At 42.7% G+C, this 21,131-nt stretch overlaps 1 protein-coding gene across 2 annotated transcripts in view; it reads left to right on the top strand.

Annotated features, from left to right (window-relative positions):
- Nucleotides 1-21,131, top strand: part of PTPRG (protein tyrosine phosphatase receptor type G) — a 713,510-nt gene that overhangs the window by 104,962 nt on the left and 587,417 nt on the right. The window lies entirely within an intron of this gene.

The following is a 21,131-nucleotide window of genomic DNA, read 5'->3' on the forward strand; positions in this document are numbered from 1 at the left end:
AGCTTTTCTTCAGTTGGATCTGAATGGATTGAGTTGCACGGGGACTCAGTATGTAGGTTAGTGGCTAATGTTAAGAAACTTGGGAGAGACCCTGGAGGGGATTGACTTACCCTGAAATGAAGTTTTTTTGTTTTTTTTTTTTTTCTTAATTTGTTAACCTCTTTGAGGCCAGCAAGGTGTCATCTAAAGATGTTAGAGAATTAACTAGTTCCCAGGGATCTCAAAATGTCACTGTGGCTTTCAGACACACCTGTTATTTTTAAGAGCACCTTGCCTGGTTGGAGTCCATTTTGTTATATTTGTTTAAATTATGTTACAAAGTACCGTGGACTTGTAATCAGTGTTCAAAATGGCATTATCTGCCGCCATATTGATCAGCCCCACATCTTTTACTTGCTTATCTCTGCTTCACATATGGCGAAACTCCAAAGCTAGACCAAGTGGAGAGCCACTAAACTCATTAACCTCTCTGACACAAAATATAAACCTTCCAGAAGGGGACTAGCTGTGGGAGGCAGAGTGTTTAAAATCTCTTTCAGCCCCACTGAGTTTTTTTTCTGTGTCCCCGTCAGAGGCCTTAGTATTGGTGCAAGTTTTCACATGGAGGAATTTGGCATTTTTTTGTGTTGTGGCCACTGAAATCCCAGCCCTCTGTAGGCTTGCCCTAACTTGGAAGAGGTGTGAAGTAGAAACTTCCTAAAACCAGAAGACTCAGGCCAGGTAAGGCAGTGCTTAAGTTGGCATCACTTTGAGAACACGATTCAATTGAGAACGTGATGGATTGTGGTTTAATTACCGTGTTTCGGGTCTTAGGATTTTCCCTGACGTGATGAGGTGAATGCTTCACTGAGAAAACTGTTTCTTGCAGTTCGTCCTATTTTGGAGTCTAAAAAGTTATGTCACCTTTGCAACTAAAACAGAAGTTGTCCCTGCATGGAAAGCCAGTGTTTTGTACTTTCTGGAAATAATTGACATTTCTGTGGGTTCACACCTTGACTAAGGTTCTTGCCAAACTTCTGGTTTAGATTTTTTTTTTTTGGTAAATAACCAAGAACCTGAATGGTCCCATGGGATAAAATACCAGGTTGAGACTTTATAAAGTTGGGCTCCCATTGTGATCTTTCAGTCTTCAAAGTGAGGATAGTATATTATAGATGTTCCTGTAATTCATTGCTATTATTGACTTCAAACTCAGCATTAGGCATCAGACTGACTATAAAACATATGCCTCCTTGTTCTTCTGTTCAGATATGAACTCTGAGCAACACTTGGATGGGAGGGTTGGAGTAAGTAGCGTGTAAATTCCTTAGGTTAAGTAGTAGTAGCAGGAAAAACAAACACGAGTTTGCGCATGACCAAAATCAACCCATTGTGCATCTCTTGAGATAGACATGCAAATGTTGACTTGCATGGAAAGACCTGGATACTGAGCTCCATTTCCTCCCTCTCTCATTTTTGGATTTTACTATTACCTAATGTATTTCAAGCCATATTGGAATCCCATACTGCGTTTTTTTTTTTTTTTTTAAATTAAGGTGCAGTAGTAGAAGATCCTTTAATTCCCCACAAAGTTAGACTGATGTGCTGCTGGATTCTGTTTGTTTAGCCAACGGAGCGCTTGCTTGTTGAATTTGTTATAAATGAATTTAAAATAATTTTATCCTGACCTTTCCTTTTTGCACCTTTCGTATCCCCTCATGAGGTAGCTGGAGAAGTCCTGGAATGTCTTTCAAACTCTGAATGGGAATTACTGTTTAGAAGTTGTCAGCCAGTGTCACTAGGTGATAATTCCCCTCTGTGTGAATGTCATGGTTACAGTCTGCTTTTTTGCCTCTAAAAGAACAATCATATTCAAGAAATTTCCTAGTGCATTTAAAAACAGCTGGGTGAAAGTCATTTTAAATCCCCAAATCCAACACATTAGTTCTTTTATGCATTTAATTAAGCAGAAGTTAAAATAAATTAGAACAGAAGACATTCAGTGCTGATTGTTGAATCAACAAAGCAAGAAACAGCCTAGCATTACCCTACCACAGATGTCTGTCACTCAGCACTGTTGCCCTATAAATTTGCATCAACTCTTAACATTTTTGGAATAATGATTTCCTTTTTCGTAAAAACTGGCACGTGATATACAGCAAGCACTGTTCTTGATACAGACTTGTGCGTGTGCATGTGTACACGCGTGTGTGTATGATTTCTTCTCTTTTATGTTAACTTTGCATTGCTGGCCTGGATCATGTTTGGGGAAGGAGGAGCCTAGACTAGATTGGTAAAGTTTAGGAAAATACAGAAAACTGAAAAAAAAAAAAAAAAAAGATTTGGTAGTAAATGTGGGTGGCTATTAGTGGAGTAAATGTGGATAGGACTGTGGAAATTGTTTTATTTTTAGTACTAAACTGTAAGGACAGGGTGAGAATGAGTTTAAGTTGTCTTTATAATGTGAGGAATAGATGGCTGGTTCATTGTAGAAGTAGTCGATTAAAAACACGTTAGCCAGAAACTTAGCTATGTAATCTTATCACCCAAATATATATTCCTGTTGCCATTTAAATATAGGGATTTTTTTTCCTAGTATGTATATACTTTTCTTCTTTTTTTAAAATAAGAGTATGTTTGGTAGGCAGTCTTCTGTTGTCTTTTTTTTTTTTTTTTTCAGTTTGATAGAATATCATGCTCGATGTGGTGTCCAGTGTTGACCTCCAAATAGTCCAGGGCAGAGGTGAGGGTGTGGCTAGTGTTGCCACTGAAACAAGATTACACCGTAAATTTTGGATGCTTTTTGCAGCCGGGTAATGGGTACATAAGGTTCACTGTACTCTTGCTTTTATATAAATTTTGTATTGCCCTTCATAAAGAATTTATATATGTATGTGTCAATCAGTCCTCAACATCTTCCCAGGTCTACAGATGAACATTGCTCTCATTATTCTTAGGAGCCATGTGTCATGCCCTTGCAGCATGGACCATGACTGGTAGCACAGTCATAATGGAAACCATTATTCTTTTGTTATATCTCTATTTTTTAGACTATTCTTGCAAATGGATGAAAACTTGTTTGATCATTTTCTTTTTCTTTCTTTCTTTCTTTCTTTCTTTCTTTCTTTCTTTCTTTCTTTCTTTCTTTCTTTCCTTTCTTTCTTTCTATGCTTATTTCTTTTTGAGGGAGAGACAGCACGAGTGGGGAAGGGGCAGAGAGAGAGGGAGACACAGAATCTGAAGCAGGTTCCAGGCTCCAAGCTGTCAACACAGAGCCCAACATGGGGCTCAAACCCACAAACAGTGAGATCATGACCTGAGCCGAAGTCGGATGCCCAAATGATAAGCCATCCAGATGCCCCTGTTTGATCATTTTCTTGAGAATTTGTTGGTTAAATTTTGTTTTTGTTTCATTATTCAATAAGGAGTCTTGAATTACTGAAGAGAGGAGAACCAGAAGCTGTTATTTAGCAATTACTAAAGTTTGTGAAATCGGTACATTCTCTGAACGCTTAGTTGTAATCAGATGAATCTTACAGCTTTGCACACACAGACGTGCACACACACACACACACACACACACTTTACTCCCCCAAATAATTTTTATTGTCAGATATCTCAGTGTCTTGAAATATTTTAACACATGATGCAGTTTCCCTTGGGGTTTCTGGAGACATTTTTGGGTACACGGGGATTGCATAGTTTGGTGTGGTCTGTCATCTTTGTGCTGTTTATTCATCACAGGCTACTAATTCCCATTTTTCACCTGAGGGCTATTCTAGACTTTCCCCTGGCTGGGGGGCAGTGGAGCCAAAAAGAATAGAGACTGGGTAACTGTGTGATTGTGGGCCAATTATTTTCCTATCTCATTCTATAGTTAGTTAGATTGGGAATCCTGAGTGAGGAGTATTATCTGTTCTGTGAGCCACAAGTGAATTTGGGTAAGTTAATTTTGGGTTAATTTAATATCAATCACTTTCTCTTATGTGACCTTACGTATAGGGCAGGTTCTGTGTTATAGCCAGTACCTTCTTTATTCAGCTGAATCTTTATAGCAGCGTTCAGTATAACAGCAGTTTCTTTTATTTTTTCCCATTTTATGAGTGTGGAAATGAGGCCTAGGGAGATAAGCTTGTGCAGAGAAGATCCCACTGCTAGGTAGAGATTTTTGGACACTGTAGTCATTCCATTTAGTAGCTAGGATCAAGATCCAAATGGATAGCGGTGTATTTACTTATTAATTATAATGCATGCCGATGGAAAGTCTTAGGTATAGGCCTGGGATTCAAATCAGCTCATTGGTTATATGTCTAAATGTTTCTTTTCTATCCATGCCTCAGTAGCTGAATTTTACCGACTTTCCATTTTCAGCCCTCTTAATTTGATTTGGAATAAACCACGTTTCTTTCTTTTTTGTTTGTTTGTTTGTTTAGTTTTTTATTTTAGAGGGAGTGAGGGAGAGGGGCAGAAAGGGAGAGAGAGACAGAATGAATCTCAAGCAGGTTCTATGCTCAGTGTGGGGCTTGATCCCACGACCCTTGGGATCATGACCTGAGCCAAAATCAAGAGTCTGATGCTCAACTGACTGAGCCACCCAGGTGCACCCAAACCTGATTGCTTTTTTGTTTTACCCCCAAACCAGATTTCTAATGTGTGGGTCCCAGAGTGGTAAAGTGGCTTGTTTATTTGACATACATTTTTTAAGTTAGCAATTTCTGAAAATTGGCAGCCTCTTTTGTTGGGCAACACTTAGAGCATGAGTCACTTACAAAGAGTGCTTTTGATTTATGGGCTGTGGCATGGGGGAGGGACAGGGAAGGGACTAGTAGAGTTTTGAAAGGTAGTTTTTGTACAGCTCTTCTGTATGGATTAAAATTTATGAAAGCTTTTTGGGGAAATTCAATACCCAGAGGTACAGACATCTCGTTTGGCAACACAACATGCTGTGTGTAGAGGCTGAGCAGAGAATCTCGATGTTGAGTAGATTAGGATGCTTTATCATCATTAGTCCAAGGGTGAAGGCCAGCCGGGAAGGAGGAGGGGGCTGTGTCAGGGATGAGCAGGCCCCACTCAGCAGCTTCCCTTTGCAGACTCATGAGCAAGCCAGAGATGTGGGTGCAATTCCTCCCCCCATGTCCAAGGAATATGGATGATGAATGTAAAATGATGGTCTCTTTGAAAGACCCTTGAAAACCAGCAGCTGAGGAAGGCTTTGGGAATACCTGAAGGGGTAGCCTGATGAATTTTAAAAACTGAAGAATGGGATAGATATTCATGTTTGGCCCAGGGAAGAAATCATCAACATGTGTTTTAAATCGTCTGCTTAGTGGTCTGGTCTTAACAGATGAAGTAGTCTGAATACACAAAGAAGGGGGTTCAAGAACAGGGAGGAGCCAGGTAGTATTGAAATGATCAGGTAAGACCTGAATGGTATTTTCTCTTATCTGCACCCCCCCTTTAATGTTTACTTATTTTTGAGAGAGAGAGACCGACAGACTTGATAGAGTGTGAGTGGGCAAAGGGCACAGAGTGAGGGAGACACAATCCAAAGCAGGTTGCAGGCTCTGAGCTGTCAGCACAGAGCTCGATGGGGGGCTCGAACCCACAAACCATGAGGTCATGACCTGAACCGAAGTCGGACACTTAACCGACTGGGCCACCCAGGTTCCCCTTTTATCCCCCCTTCACTCTATCTTCACATCTTTGATCTCTCTAGCATGGAGCATCCCAGACAAGATGGCCACCTCCCTGGTAAAATGTTTAGTGGCTGAGAGCCACCAAATTTCCCATCCTGGCTTCCAGGATAACTTTTAAAGTTGACTTCAGGGGCGCCTGGGTGGCTCAGTGGGTTGAGCATCCGATTCTTGATTTGGGCTCATGTCATGATCCCAGAGTCATGGGATTGAGCCCCAAGTTGAACTCTGTGCTGGGTGTGGAGCCTACTTAAGATTCTCTCTGCCCCTCCCTTGTGTGCTCACTCTTTTTCACTCTCCTCCTCTCTCAAAAAACAAACAAAACAAAACAAAACAAAACCAAAAACAACCCAAACTCATCCACTTTCTGAGGGTTCGTTGACTGAAACTTTGTTCTTCAAAAATAAATGCCTATTGTAGCACCCAATATGTTCTTTTAGATTGTATCCCCACCCCTAAATTTTGGGATGCCCTTGAATGCCCACCCTTATTAAGGATCTCTGTGTTAGTTAATTATTCTTCCTCATAAACTTTTCTGGAACAGTGTTTTTATTTTGTTCTGTTTTTTCTTAAGCGAGACAGTCGCCCCTAAGCTGAGTTTATGTGACCCTGAGAAGGAGAGACCGTTCATGGAGACCACTAGCTCGATGTGATTGGAAAGACTGATAGAGACACTGGAAGTCTGTGTCATAGTCAGACTGGATAGTTTGGAAAGCTTGCTGCCTCAGGGATGAATGTATATACAGAGTCCCAAATGGTACATTAATTGATTTTGATTATATGACTCCAAAGCTTGAGCATTTCAAACTGTTTTCAAACTAATGGCCGCCACATTTGGCAGGCAGCCCAACTGTGCCTTGGGTTCATTATAAAAGGAGATCTTGACAGCTCATCAGGAGGACAGAATGCCTGCTAGGTTTTTGAGTCGTTGCTCAGTTTCAGAGGAACTTGTACTTCTTCCTTAAATGGGACTAGAAATTTAGGACCCCTACCACCTGCCAGGCCAGAGTGACTCCAGTAAGCACTCACAGAACCTTAACAGTATGGTCTCAAGGTCTCATTAGATTCCAGCTACTAAAACCTCTGATGATCAGAGGTTCGCACAGTTTAATGGAACTCGATGAGAAGAATTTTCCCCAGGAGAAGTAAAATCCGTGACATTTTGCCCCCTTCAACTTGTCCCACTTTTCCTCAACTGCCCCGCTCCTGGTACATTTTCTCTTTCTCAATTTCAGTTGTCCCCTTAAGCAATTTACTAATTAGACATTAAAATTTTCCAGCCTCTCACTCCCAAAGCAAAACTGATGAACACAGCAAACCAAAGCATTTGAGTTAGAAAAGAACAAAGACCTACGTGCTGCAGAGATTTGAAGCTGGAGCCCAAATTGGTAACCTGACTAGGGTGCCTTTAATGTCCCATTAATACCAGCTTGTCTTAGTGCGATTATGAACAGTGCCCCCACTTCACTCTCAAAATCGTCCCATTTTAGACCGTTAATTAAGAGGTCACCTTAGGAATGGGTGGGATGAGTAATGGGTGGTGGCGGCGAGGGGTGAGGTGAGTGATGGGCTCTCATCTCAGGAGGTGTCTGGTGCTCCGATCCACCGGCCGTGCCTTGGGTTGGACGTGAACCCTCTGTTGTCCCAGTTGCACCTTAAGAGAAGCAGGAACTCTGGACTGTTAGGGGAATGTCCCAATTTTGAAAAGTTGGCAATTATTCAGCCTAATAATACACACCGTGGGGCAGGCAAAATAGGCGGGTGATCCATTGGTCGCTTTTGAAGTTCTTTCTTTCAAAATACAAAACCAAAACCCAAATAGGCAATAAAGGGGGACAAAGGGTAGACATGGAGAGATGCCAGCCCCCTCAAATGGGATATATGGGCGAGCAAACTTTTCCTACATCCAGTCATAAATTTCCTGTGAAGGGTGCTGGGTGGGATGACTAGGGATGCAGGGTGCAAGAGAATAATTATTGTCAACTGGCTTGTGTTTGCCGTCTTCAGCATAACTGGCCGGGTGATGGAAATCTGTACGTGGCACATGTCAAGTGCAGCATGGGATGTATTTAATGGGAAACAAGGGTGGTGTAGAGATCATTATTTCCAAATGCAGTCATGGCTTTTAGGTCATGATTTTTTGTTCTTTTTCCACAGCCAGTTTAGACGAACAGCTTTGGGTTTGAGTCAGGTTGAGTTAATCTTATATCTTTATGTTCTCCTAAAAAATGTAATAATGTCCAAGCTTCCCTGGAGCCATTTCTGTCTTTGTGAAGTAGGCAATTTAAGGTCCATCCTATCCTAAAAGCTTTTAGCTTGTGAAAAGCTTCTTTTCTGGCGTTTAAAACCTTCGCTCTGTGTTTAGAAAAAATGGCATTCCTGGATCTATTAAATAGGCAGTTAATAATGCCACAGAAGCTGCCTACGGCACAACCAACCATAAAACTTGCTCAGGGGGCAAGACATGTATTGGAATATTCTATAATGATCAGATGCTGAAACATTATAATCAGCCGTGACCCTGCAATCTGCATGCTTAATTACAGTCTTCATTTACAGTGGAGTATTGATCTACACTTAGTTTGTCCTGAGGGTTGACTGGATCTCAGTAATCTATTCATGTCAGACTGCTTGCTGGGACCAGCTTGAATTCAGCTCTTTAGAGAAGCATTGTCGTAGGGAGAAGTCTGGGTGGTTTGTTTCTCCTTGACATATTTTTCAATATATGCTTCATTCCCGGGAGATGCCTTTTCATTCCTCTTTTTTCAAAGTGTGGATTATAGGGTCGCCTGGGTGGCTCAGTTGATTGGGTGTCCTGAGTCTTGATCTCAGCTCTAGTCTTGATCTCAGGGTCATGAGTTCAGGCTCTGTGTTGGGCTTTGTGCTGGGCATGAAACCTACTTAAAAAAAATTAAAGTGTGGATCATAAGGACTCATGCTCCATGGAGTTTTTATGAGGATTAATTGAGACAATTCATTTAAAATGCTTGATAGGAGAACATAATAAGTACCAAATAAATGATAGCTGTTATGATTTTTCTTACTCCAGATTTCAGTTCTTTAAAATCCTGAATTTTGGGGGCATTTGGGTGGCTCAGTCGGTTGAGCGTCCGATTTTGGCTGAGGTCATGATCTTGCGGATCGTGGGTTTGAGCCCCACATCCGGCTTACTGCTGTCAGCCTGTCAGCACGGAGCCCACTCGAATCCTCTGCCCCCCTCTCTCTGCCCCTCCCCCACTTGCACTCTCTCAAAACATAAATATTTAAAAAATCCTGAATTTTGGGTTACTAATCTTGTTAACTATTGAGAAGAGTTGAAAAACTATGTTTGGCTTCATTTTCTTGATTATTAAAAAGTGAACTAAAAATGAAAGCAAATGACATAAAAGAAATTAGTGGCATAATTGGTGAAAGTCAAATGTGGACTGTAAATTAGATATTACAGCAATACTAACTTTTCTGAATTTGATTACTGTACTATAGTTATGAAAGAGAATATCCTTGTTCTTAAGAAATTCGCTGAAGAGGGGTTGCCTGGCTGGCTCAGTAGGTGGAGCATGAAACTCTTGATCTTGGGGTTGTGAGTTTGAGCCCCACGTTGGGTATAGAGATGATTTAAAAATAAAATCTTAAAAAAAAAGAAATTTGCTGAAGAATTTGGGGTGGAAGGGGCATGATGCTTGCAACTTGCTCACATATAGTTGAGGAAAAAATTCTGTGAGAGAATTAGAAAGCAGATGTGGCTAAATGTCAACAAGGATGGGTATGGGTGAAGAAAATACAGGAATTGTATCATTTCATCTCAGTTTTCTTTCTTTCTTTCCTTCTTTCCTTTCTTTCTTTCTTTCTTTCCCTCCCTCCCTCCCTCCCTTCCTTCCTTCCTTCCTCTCTTTCTCTCTTTCTCTCTTTCTCCCTCCCCTCCCCTCCCCTTCCCCCTTTTCTTCTTCTTTTTTTTTTTTTTTTCTTTTTTTTATCAATGGCTGGTGAGGAAACAGATAGCAGGTGAATGTTCCATATTTGTCATCAGGCGAAACTACTGACTGGTTTAGTTGTCTTAGAGCTTCCTGTCAAGTGATGGGTTTCTTCCCAATTTGGTCCAGCCATCCTCTCCCACCCTCCAAATCTTGATTCCTGGGTATGGTTATTTGCAAAGAAGAACTGCTTTGCCCAGCAGTCAGTGTAGTGCCCCTGCTGTTTCCTTTCCAACTCCCAAGTCATAATCCTTTGTTCATGACATTATAATCATCACCACAAGTGGCTAATTGTGATGTCACAAACAGAGGATTATGACTCAAATGAGGACTAAACAGCAGGGGTGGATTAATTCCTAAGCAACAGAAGAAGGTTCTGTTTGGTGCAAATGCCCCAGGGTAATAAAATTTAAAACCAGAAATAGGCAAGAGAAAGACAAAGCTGAACATATGTGATCTATTAGCCAAATTGCCTTTAAGTGGAGAGCTTCTCCCCCCTCTGCCCTCCCCTCCTTGCTTAATTTTCCATGTGGTATGAATAGCTCCTCCATGGCAGATAAATGGATTTGTTTTTAAGGTCTAACAAAGCTCAAGGTGTCTTGCTGACTAATTACAGGGATGTCACACCTGGTCTGAAAAGGGAGTCATTACGGAACCATCGAGGTGTTTTTATTTTCTGAAACGTGTCGAATTGCTCTTTGCAGTCAGCATTGCAAAAGTCAGGCTATAAAGATCAGCACAATGGCTGCTGACAGCTGGGCGGGTAATTGACAGCAATCCCAACCTGGGGACCCTGGGTGAAGCTAGAGCCGGATGAGACCAGCCTCAGTGGCTCCCGTTCAGGACAGTTTTCTGAACGGCTTCCATATCCGTGAAGCCGCGGTAACAGCTGTTGCGATGGGTTGGGCTAGACTTCGTAGTCAGTTCTCCGTGGAACTGTAATTTTCAATTCCAAGTCAAGGATATACTTTTTCCCCTTTTAGGAAATGTGTAGTTCCCATACTATTTGGTTAACCAAATACCCCAATTCTCCGCTGCAAGTGACACTTAACAGCTTCTTTATCCCTGGGGTTATTTGGACGTCTCAGGAGTACTTTTGAATTGGTGGCCTTTTCTCAAACCATGGTTTCTGTAGCCAAACTAAACTGGAAATCCCTTTGAATTGTTTTCCTCTTCACAGGACACAGTGTTCCCTTCTCCCGTCTGTTATATTTAGTTCTCTCGCCTCGTGCTGTTGGAGCCCTTGCTCGAATTATGACTTACCCCTCGCTTGAATTTTGGAAGCCTTCTGGAAAAACACGGGTGGAAGGAAGACTTGAGGCTCCAGTTTGGCATTCGGCGGAGAGCAAATAAACCCACGTTTTAAAAAACATGGGAAATTTAGTTATAAGGGAGACTTCCCATTTGAGTCTAGGCATTTAATAATAGCCTTGATGCCCAAAGTGGAAATTATGTGATTATTATCTCGAGGCTGTGATTAGAACGTGGTGTTACATTGGTAGCACTGAGAGATGTGTAACTTCATCCATAGTGTACATGGAGCCGCTTCGTGGTACCAGTCAGCACGACGGAACGTGGTCCTGTAGTTGCGCGCTGGTTTGAAGTTCCCCGGAGAAAGTCATGCCTCCATTTGCCACTGTTTTCTCCTTTGTTTCCTGAAGCCACCAGAGCTGTTTTCTGTGTTTTTAAGCATAGCTCAGACAGCAACGTTGCCTTGGTTGTGAGGCAGTCACACATGGGTGTGTGTGTGTATGTGGTGGTAGGGGAGTTGTTTTTCTGGCTCTTTCCCTGTTAGGACACCGTGGCTAGCTCTTCTCCAGGAGGCGCTGTCTGGATGCAGGTATGTGGCTGTGTGTGACCTTCCGGGACTTTCAAGGTGAGCAGACATTCAGTTTTTCCTTTGAGAATCTTATTTGGAGCATTTACAGCCCTTCAAAAATGCAGTCATTTTCGTGTGGGTTTTCTCTGAGCCAGTAATTGCCACACTCCAGTGATATTGGGAGAAACAAAAGGAACATGTCCAGGCCCAGAGGGGCTCTTTCAACATGTGACAGGAGCTCCCAAGCCTGGTGTGGTTGTTATTGTGGGAAGTCTCACACCGAGTGCTGTGGGAAACGCAAAAGTCGTAAAAATGGGGGCTTAGGGTCCTGGGGGCATTTACAACTTAGTTGGGGAGCCAAAACCAGACCATGTGAAATCGATTAGAGCAGTTTCAAAACCAAGAATCGACAAATGTGGATTAATATAGATTAAAACTTGCCTGTATGATTTCAAGGGAGTTGTGGATTTAAGTTTTATAGTTGACTGGAGGAGGCTTCCTGGAATAGTTGAGGTTTGGGAACCAGATCTGAAAAGAACCAATGTAGTGTGTGGTGAACGTGACCATGATCTATGTCCTCAGAGGCACCTGTGTGTGAATTGCTTTCCTGCGTGGACTGACCTTGGAAGCAACGATTTAACCTAAGTCTGGTCTCCTAGACATGGATCTTCTCTCTGACTCTGGCTCTGCCCTTTCTCTTTCATTCTTTTTCCTAAATACAAGAGTTCCTGCCTTGTTGGTCACATTTATGAGGATTAATTGGGGGCAGAGCCTATGAGGAGTTGGGCAAAGTGCCTGCTGTTATTAAATTGAGAATTTGGAATTATTGATGCAGGCAGAAAGAATGCAAGATGGGGAAGCTGCCATGTGCAAACGAGTACTGATGGACATTGGTTTGACTGATAGCCTTGTGGAAGGCAGGATGGCTTGGTTAGAAAGGAAGGTCTGATGAGGGAGGTGAGAAGGGTTTGGATAAGTTTAAGAGTCCTCTTGATGATCCCAACAGGGTGGTCTATCCACATGAGTTTAAGAGGGAGGCAGACATTGAGTTATCGGGTGTAAGGGGGCTTATCAGGGGTTCATGCCTGTGACAGGTGAAGGTGGTGGGGGAGGCAAGATTGGACAGGGATTACGTCAGAACATGCTGCAGATTTGACACCATCTCAGCCAGCCCCCTGGGAAGCTCTGAAGCAAAGTTTGCCCATTTTCGTGAGGTGGGCTTTGGGCAGAAACATCCAGTCCCCAGTACTTCTGAACCCTTTGTAGTCTTTGCCTGGGAGATGCTTGGGAAGAGCTTCATCTTGGCCCAAAGCCTCTTGGATTCGGAAGTTGCCTTGCAGCGGAGCAGCAAGATCTTTCCTGAAAGGAGATCCGAGTCCTTCTCCTGCCCAGGGTGTGGCCCTTACCTGTGTAATTGGCTGTCAACAAACCAACAGGTAGAGAAGAGGGCATTTGCTGCCAGCCTGGCATATGACAGCATCAGGTCTCGCACTGCCGTGATCTCTCATTTGGCCTCAGAAAGGTTGCTTACCTCTTGTTGGATTTGAGTGGGAACGCGGTCATTGTGAACATTTGCTAAACATTCATGGAGGCCCTGCATTGTGGTTATCTCCTTTGGTCTTTCCTGCATTCTGGCAGCGGGAAGGACTAGCTTCGGTTTGTTTAATGGGAGGATGCACGTATGCATGTGCAGCCACCGTATGGATGAGGAAACAGCTTTTGAGAACTTAGATATTTAATATTTAGACTCTACAGGGTCTCTCGGCTCAGGAGCAGAAGAGACTGAACTTCACGCCTACGATCCTCATTACTCTGCTACCATGCTACAGGTAGAGTTGGGAGCTAGGGGAACGAATGGAAGGAGGATTTGGCCCACACCAGGGCCCTGACCATTCTCAGTGTTTTCTGTGCCAGGTTTAATGGCCTTTTAGAATTGGTTTGTGCTGTAAATAGTTGGTAAGGCTGTGGGGAGTTGGGGAAGCCTTAGCCGTCAGTAGTGGGGACTTGAAATTGGTACAGCTTCTGTGAAAGTATTAGGCTATGTCCGCCGTAATTACACATATGCATCACCTTTGATCCAGCAACTTTGTCCCCAGGTGAGTATTCTGCAGATGAACTTCCACAAATGCCAAATGACTTGTGTCAAGGTTATGCATTGCAGCAGCGTTTGGATTTGGAAGCAATTGGGAACAACCTGACAGCCCATTAATAGGGTCTGTTTAATAAATTATGGTATGCTAAATAATGGCATATGTGCAGCTGTTATAATCAGTGAAACAACTCTATCTAAACTGATGCATATGTTTTTCTATATATCCATATTTCCCTGAATATCTTGTTAATTTGGTGGGGGAAAGGCAGGGTGCACAACAGTATCTAGATCAGGCTACTTGGTTGTGGGACACATACAGGGATATCATTAGATTTGCAGTAATAGGTGTTGCCTTGGGAGGTGTGGGGAGGAGGTGAGGGAATAAGATGTAGTTTCCACTGTGCCTTTTTTTGTGCCTTTGACTTTACCTTTTATAGTATATGCATGTGTTATCAATTCAGAAAATTCAATAAGGAGATCACCTCAAACCGACGGAAAATGAATAAGGCATTGACCATTCGGACCAGGGAGAAGAGATCGTATAAAGTTTACCAGTTAGACAACATCTACATTGAAATGAAACACAAAATCTCTGTTTATTTCCTGTTGAGAGGAAAACCCCAAGGGGATTTTCAACAAATTTGGAGGAGACATGGTGGGAATAGTTCCACTTGAAAATCTTACTCTCTGGCTTATCTGGAATTTGCTTTGGGGGCCTTCACGGCACCTCAAATTGGTACGTAGCCATTTGCCAGGTCACCCACTGACCCAGATTTGCGGCGAAAGGCACATGTGCAGCTGTGTTAGCGGTGTTGGGAGTGACAGCCAACAATCATTGATGTAACAACCATTATTAATTCTTCCGGGCAGTATGAGGGAATCCACCATCCAGATGTATTTGTCAAGTCCGTACTGGGACTCTGGGGCTGGACAATAGGGGACCTGGTCTGACCTGACGCAATCTGGCTTTGGGATCCTTTTGGAAGTTATTGGTTGATGTTCCTTTTTTTTCTTCTTCCAAACAAAGTGATTTGCAATGAAAAGAAAATGAAACCGTTAACTTTAATATTTATACAAAAGTATGAAAAAGAATGAGAAGTTAGGAAAGCGTGAATTATTTCTTAAGTAGGACTTTGTAGCTTCGTTGGTCATAGACATCTTTTTATTAACACATTAGACAAATTCTTTAGAGGCCAATTTGCATTCACTTAGAGAAACATTTGTGGGGGTGGTGTATAATATACAGCAATACCTGCTCCTTTTTGGGAAATCAATTTGTTAAATAGCCCTCAAAAAATGACAGCTTTATGGTAGGATTATGACTTTTTTTGTTTTCATGTCTGCTAAAGGGCTAACAGAATAAGACAGTTTAATCACATGCCATTATGTGGATAGGGGTGTGGGGGGCTGAGTTGAGCTTCCTGAAGTGGAATTAGGTACCTGGTTTTTTGCAAGCTGCTTCTTAGCAGAAATCATTTAAGCAAAGCTCCTTAATAATTACATGGTTTGGAGGCATGCCCACTGAGCCCCTTCTAAGGGTGGCTGACCTTCCTGAGCCACGGCTGACATCACCTTCTCTACCTGGGTCCCATTGAGGTGGTTGTCAGGGAAGATGTGTCGCTAGGTAGGCATGTTGTCTCCAGAGGATGGGGGGGGGGGGTGGAGGGAGAGAGGCCTCCCTTGGAGTCATCCATGTTTCCAGCCAGATTTATATTATTTCCAGGGGATTAGGCAGGGACCAGGATTTAGACCAGCGTTGTCTTGGAAAATTGTTTTCTGACCTCAAACCTAAAAAAGGGTGCGTGCTGACCAGCCTAGGGAGCAGGTCTCCGCGGGGCAACCTGTACTCAGTATTCAGCGCTAGAGGAATCAGAGCTAGATACAGCATGAGCTCATCAGAGGCCCCCTTTCCTGGGCCACCTCCATCTTTGCAGAGTTGCAGAGGCCCCCAGCTGCGGAAGCGGTCTTGAGCTTTGTCGGTGATTAGCTGCGCCGCAGGGAGGCTCTTCGCATTTCCCTTGGTCCTGGAGCTCTTTGGTGGATGGGAGCAGTCTAATCTGGCTCCTCACTGAGTGGGCTGCGGGCAACTCTGAGTCCAAGAAAGGAGCCAGTGTCCCACCCTCCCCCCAACCTTGTGTTTCCATACCAAAGGACTTAACACTTAGGCTTGCAAAAGTCCACTTTAGTGCCCTTGTCAGCTGCTACTTTAAATTCAGTGTCCTTTTCTGTTTCTGGGTCACTGCCTGGTAAATGGTAAACACCGCCATATCCTGCCTTCCCTTTTCTAGGTTATCTTGTGTGAGGCTTGTCAGTGGCAGAACCTTCGATAGGGTGGCTTGACCTTGACTTGCCTGCCAAACTCGTGGACTGCCATACCTCAGATCTCACCGCATCAGGGAAAATATCCTAACGTGTCTCGTGTAACCTTTTACTTCGCAGAACGGGCAGAGGCTGAGGTTTGGCGATGGTCCTGCAATTGTTTAAGGAGCCCAGGCTGACGAATCAGACGTTAGCTCGAGCATCCTGGCTTCTGTTTGAGGACTCCTTTTACCCAAAGAATCCAGCACTGTGGGTTTTATGTACTAGGAATGAAAATTAGATTTTCCTGTTAGCTTACGGAGAACATTTTGCAGTTCCTATTTGGAGCTGCTGTAACAAAGATCCCTAATGCCAGCCAGAAGTGACTTGAGGATTGGAATGACCTATTGGGGGAAGGATTCATATAACTGCTCCTCTCTCATCATATGTAGGGAGAAGTTGAAACCTCAGATGGTCCCTGACTTAGGATGGTTCGACTTAACATATTGCAGCTTTACTGTGGTGCGAAAGGGATCCACATTCAGTAGAAACTGTACTTTGAATTTTGAATCTGGGTCTTTTGAATCTGGGCTGGCGATCTATGGAAGATCCTCTCTCCTGATGCCTGGCAGTGGGAGCCTGGTTCCTAGTCAGCCCCGTGATCGTGAGGGTCAGCCACTGACATACTTACAGCCATTTTGTACCCACAAACCTATGCTGTTTTTACAACAGTTGTACAGTTGCACTGTTTGTACAGTACTCAAATTATATGAGATGTTCAGCTATTTGTCATAAACTAGACTTGGTGTTAGGTGATCAGACCCTCAAGGTAGGCTAGGCTGAACTATGATTTTGGTAGGTGAGGCATATTAAATACATTTTTGACTTACAGTATTTTCAGCTTATGGTGGGTTCATCATGACGTAAGCCCGTCGTTAAGTCCGGAGGATCTGTATATGTGTACGTTCACACTTCTATGCACGTGCACGTGTGCGCGCACACACACACACACACACACACACGATCATTTGTTTACTGGATCTTAACTCTGGAAGAATTTTCCACAAGACGATGCATATCTGTGATGGTCTAACTTAAAATGTGGACTATGTGGCATATAAGAAATTCACTTCGAAGGGGCCTAGGGAGAGCACCCTAAATAAAGAAATAAGTTGTCACTCTCTTCTAGAGCAGCTGGAACTGAGTGAGACACAGTGAGAGGCGAATGTGGCTATCCACCTGGGAAGGCCTAATCTCCATTATAGGATGCTGAGCAGCATGGACTCCTTGGAAACTTGGAGCCAGATCTGAAGTGGCAAGGGCAAGTATGAATTACAAGCATTGATTTGCATCAGATCTGCTTCTCTTGGGGGCATTTCTGTGTAGTGCGGGGGACAGCATTAGAAATACTGGTTTTCCTATTTATTGATGGTGAGTAAATTTTCTCAAGAAATGGAGAACATTCTAGCATGTCATAATAATGACAAAAAGAAATCCATGTCGTTTTCAAGTACGCTTATCCCATTGTCGAGATTAGTTGATCAGAGAAATTGAGGGGTTAGCCATCTTCCACTTATTTTCCACTGGAAGAGTTCTGGGGATATCAGTTTATGTTCTGAAAATTCTCCAGCTACTAAGCTTTAGTAGAGTTAGAAGCAGTGTGCGTCTTAAGTGCTCTGGAATGAAAGCACATCCGGGGAAAGACTGCCAGTCAGACAAGGGGCATCCCTTCTAGCAAGTCTCCTTATTCTTCCCATAGGATTGTTTCCAATACGATTGTTCTTCTCTTTTTCTCCCCACCCCCTTCCTCTGGGCACTGTCTAAGCTGTCCCCTGGGTTCTCTCTGATGAGGGAGCTTTGCCAGATTTTGTTCTGGCATTAGCCCCAACCCGACAGTGGACCTGACTTGTTATGACAACTTCACCAGCCCTCATTGTTTGTAGCAGATGGCTTGGGAGGCAAATGCTGTCATTGGGGTGATCCCGCTCAATTCTTGGAGGAGCAGAGGCTTCATGGTTCTTCAAGGCCACTAAACCCGAAAAGGGAGCGAGTGTGACATGACAGAATCACTAAGGGTCACGGTCAGATCCCTTTTGAGTGTTTGTTCCAGGGTAACTTGTTTCCTGATGCTCTCCAGGACAAAGGCGAACGTTTAATTGTCCCTGTGCTTGACGGAGACATGTGTTATATACAACAGCTGTTTCAGGACCCTGTCTGAATTGCTTTCCATCTCTTGGACATCTGATACATGCAAAGTGTGCACCGGATTGGGGGACAGATTGAACAAACATGCACACAACCAGGGAAAGCCTGGGACCCTAAACATTCAATGTGTTTGCCCTGCAGGTCTATGAAGTGATAAATTCATCTTCCCTCCCTGTCAGCACACATTAAGGCCAACATTGTGCCATTTATAGATTCCACATCCTAAGAAAACCATTCACTCAAATGGTTTCTGGTAGTCGACTCCCATTCTCTTTCAAATGCCCTTCTAAGTATTTGACTGGAAACAAAGCTCTCTGAATAACAGCAACCCTCTGTTGGCTTTTGAGCTTGTGTCAGAAAGCTAGAGAATGTTTTTTTTTTTTTTTCAGGGAAATTAATAGACAAGACACTCATTGCCTGGCAGTATTAGATCTCAGCACTTTCTTCCTTGAAACTTGCCTTCCTTGAAAGGCACGTTAGTATTTCTTCACATGTCTCAGATGAAACTGCTTAGGAATAACTGATTTTTGGAGTGAATTGCTGTGTATTTACATGGACAAAAGAAAATCACATTATCTGTTGATAGAGGATTGGTTAAATAAAGCACGGCACCCCAGAAATATGGAATATTAGGTACCCTCAAATGACATAAGCCTATGTATACTGACATGGAAAAATGTTTACTATGTTGTTGGGTAATAAAAGCAAGTTGCAGGACAATATGTAGTATGATTCTATGTGGTTTTTTTTTAAGTTTATTTATTTGGGGGTGGGGGAGGGGCAGAGGGAGAGGAAGAGAGAGAGAATCCTAAGGAAGCTCTGCCCTGCCAGCATAGAGCCTGACGCAGGGCTCAAATGAATGAAACTGTGAGATCATGACCTGAGCCGAAAACAAGAGTCAGACACTTAACTCACTGAACCACCCAGGCATCCCTCTATGTGTGCTTTTTAAATAAGTGGAAGGAGCAGGGGCACCTGGGTGGCTCAGTCTGGTAAGTGTCTGACTCTTGATTTTGGCTCAGGTCATGATCTCACAGTTTGTGAGCAGTATCGAACCTTGCAGCGGGCTCTGTGCCGGGAGTGGAGCCTGCTTGGGGTTCTCTCTCTCCCTCTCTCTCTGCTCCTCCCCTGCTTGTGCTCTTGCTCACTCTCAAAAAAAGAACAAAGTGAAAGGACCAGCCTTTATATGTAGGAGAATCTGTGTGTGTGTGTGTGTGTGTGTGTGTGTATGTGTGTGTGTGTAATCACTTAGGAAAACTACTGAAGAGCTATAAACCAAACTGGGTTTCCTTCAAGGGATATGTGACAGCACTGAGGGGAAGGAGACAAAGGTGACCATTGTGACTTGTCTGGACACATGTGTGTCCTAATCTCATCCGGAGGATGCCTTTATACAATATGGACTTACAAATTCTGGAAAATATCCCAACAAGGTTAGTGCAGACTACTTTGTCTGAGGTTACCATTAGGGTTTCCACCAAGTACAGATATAACACCAAATATTTCAGTAAAATTTTAAGACTGTGAAGGGCAGATGGGGCTTCCTTAAGGGCTGGTAGGTAGGTGCAGTGGAGTCACATTGAGTAAAGAGGACTTTCATTTGAACCCTGACTCATAAAGAACCTAGTGATGGGAGCATGGAAAGGGCATGTTCCATTTTATAAGGGGTTGAAGATAGTACATTTTAGGTTATGGAGAGTAACTAGGTAAGTAGGATGAAGGATGAACAGTCCATGCTATATTTACTTGTATGCTTTTTGTACAGTCCAGTGCTAAACTGTCCTATGTGATAAGTAATGAATTTTCTGGTATTACTCTGTGGTGTCCCGTTTAAGGGTTCAGGTGCCCTTGGGTATATGTGGTGCCAGTTAATGGTTTGATGAAGAGTTTTGTGTTGCGCATACATCTCAAATGACATTTACAGAAATTTAAAACACGACATTAGCAATTTTTATGCCACGCAGAGTAGAAGTTGGGTGGTGATAAAGACCATGCCTCAGGGAATTGGACAAACCAGTATTCAAGTCTCCGTTGCACAACTTGGTGGTAACACCTCCTTGCGTGAAGCTTTCAGCTCAAGGTATTCAGCTATAAAATGTGAATAACAAAATTAGTTGACTCCACACAGTTGATGTGAATATTAAGTTTGTAAAATAGTGTGCAAAAGTGACCTAACTATAGTTTGTGGCACCTGTTGTTTGATAGCTGTTACCTGCTCTTACTGTGGTAGGGTTCATTCCCTGAAGAATGAAGACAAAAACCAAAAAACCTGAAGGCAACCTGGCTATATACACACATGACAACATCCCTCATGACCTTGTGACATGAGACCACTTAATCGGGTTGCATGTTTGTGTGTTCCCATATATGGGAGACAAAGAAATAGAAGATGGATAAAAAACTATGCCATGTAGCTTGGGGCTCAGTTCATGGGGTACGAACCCAACTGAGCTGTGCTGGCACGAATAAAGTTGCTTCCTGGAAAGAAAATCCTCAGTGACCTGACTCTCTGTGTGAGAATCCTGCTACGTTACTACCTATTATACTGTGGAAATGATCAGAAGTGAAAAATTCATGGTAAAAGATAGCCATTTCTATGTAAGCACATATAAAATTTTTTAGTATGTTGTACATTTTATTCAACATCCTCCCAGCTCTTTTATGAACGGTTGTTTTTATAGCAATTGGATATGATATAAGAGCAAGATTTTTTATTAATTGGTTGCTATTCCTTGGAATAGAAATGAAAAAAAGATTAACAATGGAAGAATATTAAAAACGCAATTTGCCCATTCATTATACCAGACAATTCAGTTTTATGGAGAGGTAGGCATCATATTAACATCCAGCTATTTAGCAAGATGTATAAATGATTAATATGTGAGAAATTCTGAATTTAATACCTGTCCCAAATTTGTTAGAATAAATGATTTTTATGTTTCCATTAGGTTTTGTGATGGGAAATAATATATTTTATGTAAGGGAATATTCAAATGCTTCTACTTATTACCCATGAGATGTTCTTAAACTTGGCACTGTATTCCTTTCTGCTAATGTATTCTGAACTTTTCTGG

This window comes from Lynx canadensis, chromosome A2 (genome assembly GCF_007474595.2).
Source record: "Lynx canadensis isolate LIC74 chromosome A2, mLynCan4.pri.v2, whole genome shotgun sequence".
Lineage (NCBI taxonomy): Eukaryota > Metazoa > Chordata > Mammalia > Carnivora > Felidae > Lynx > Lynx canadensis.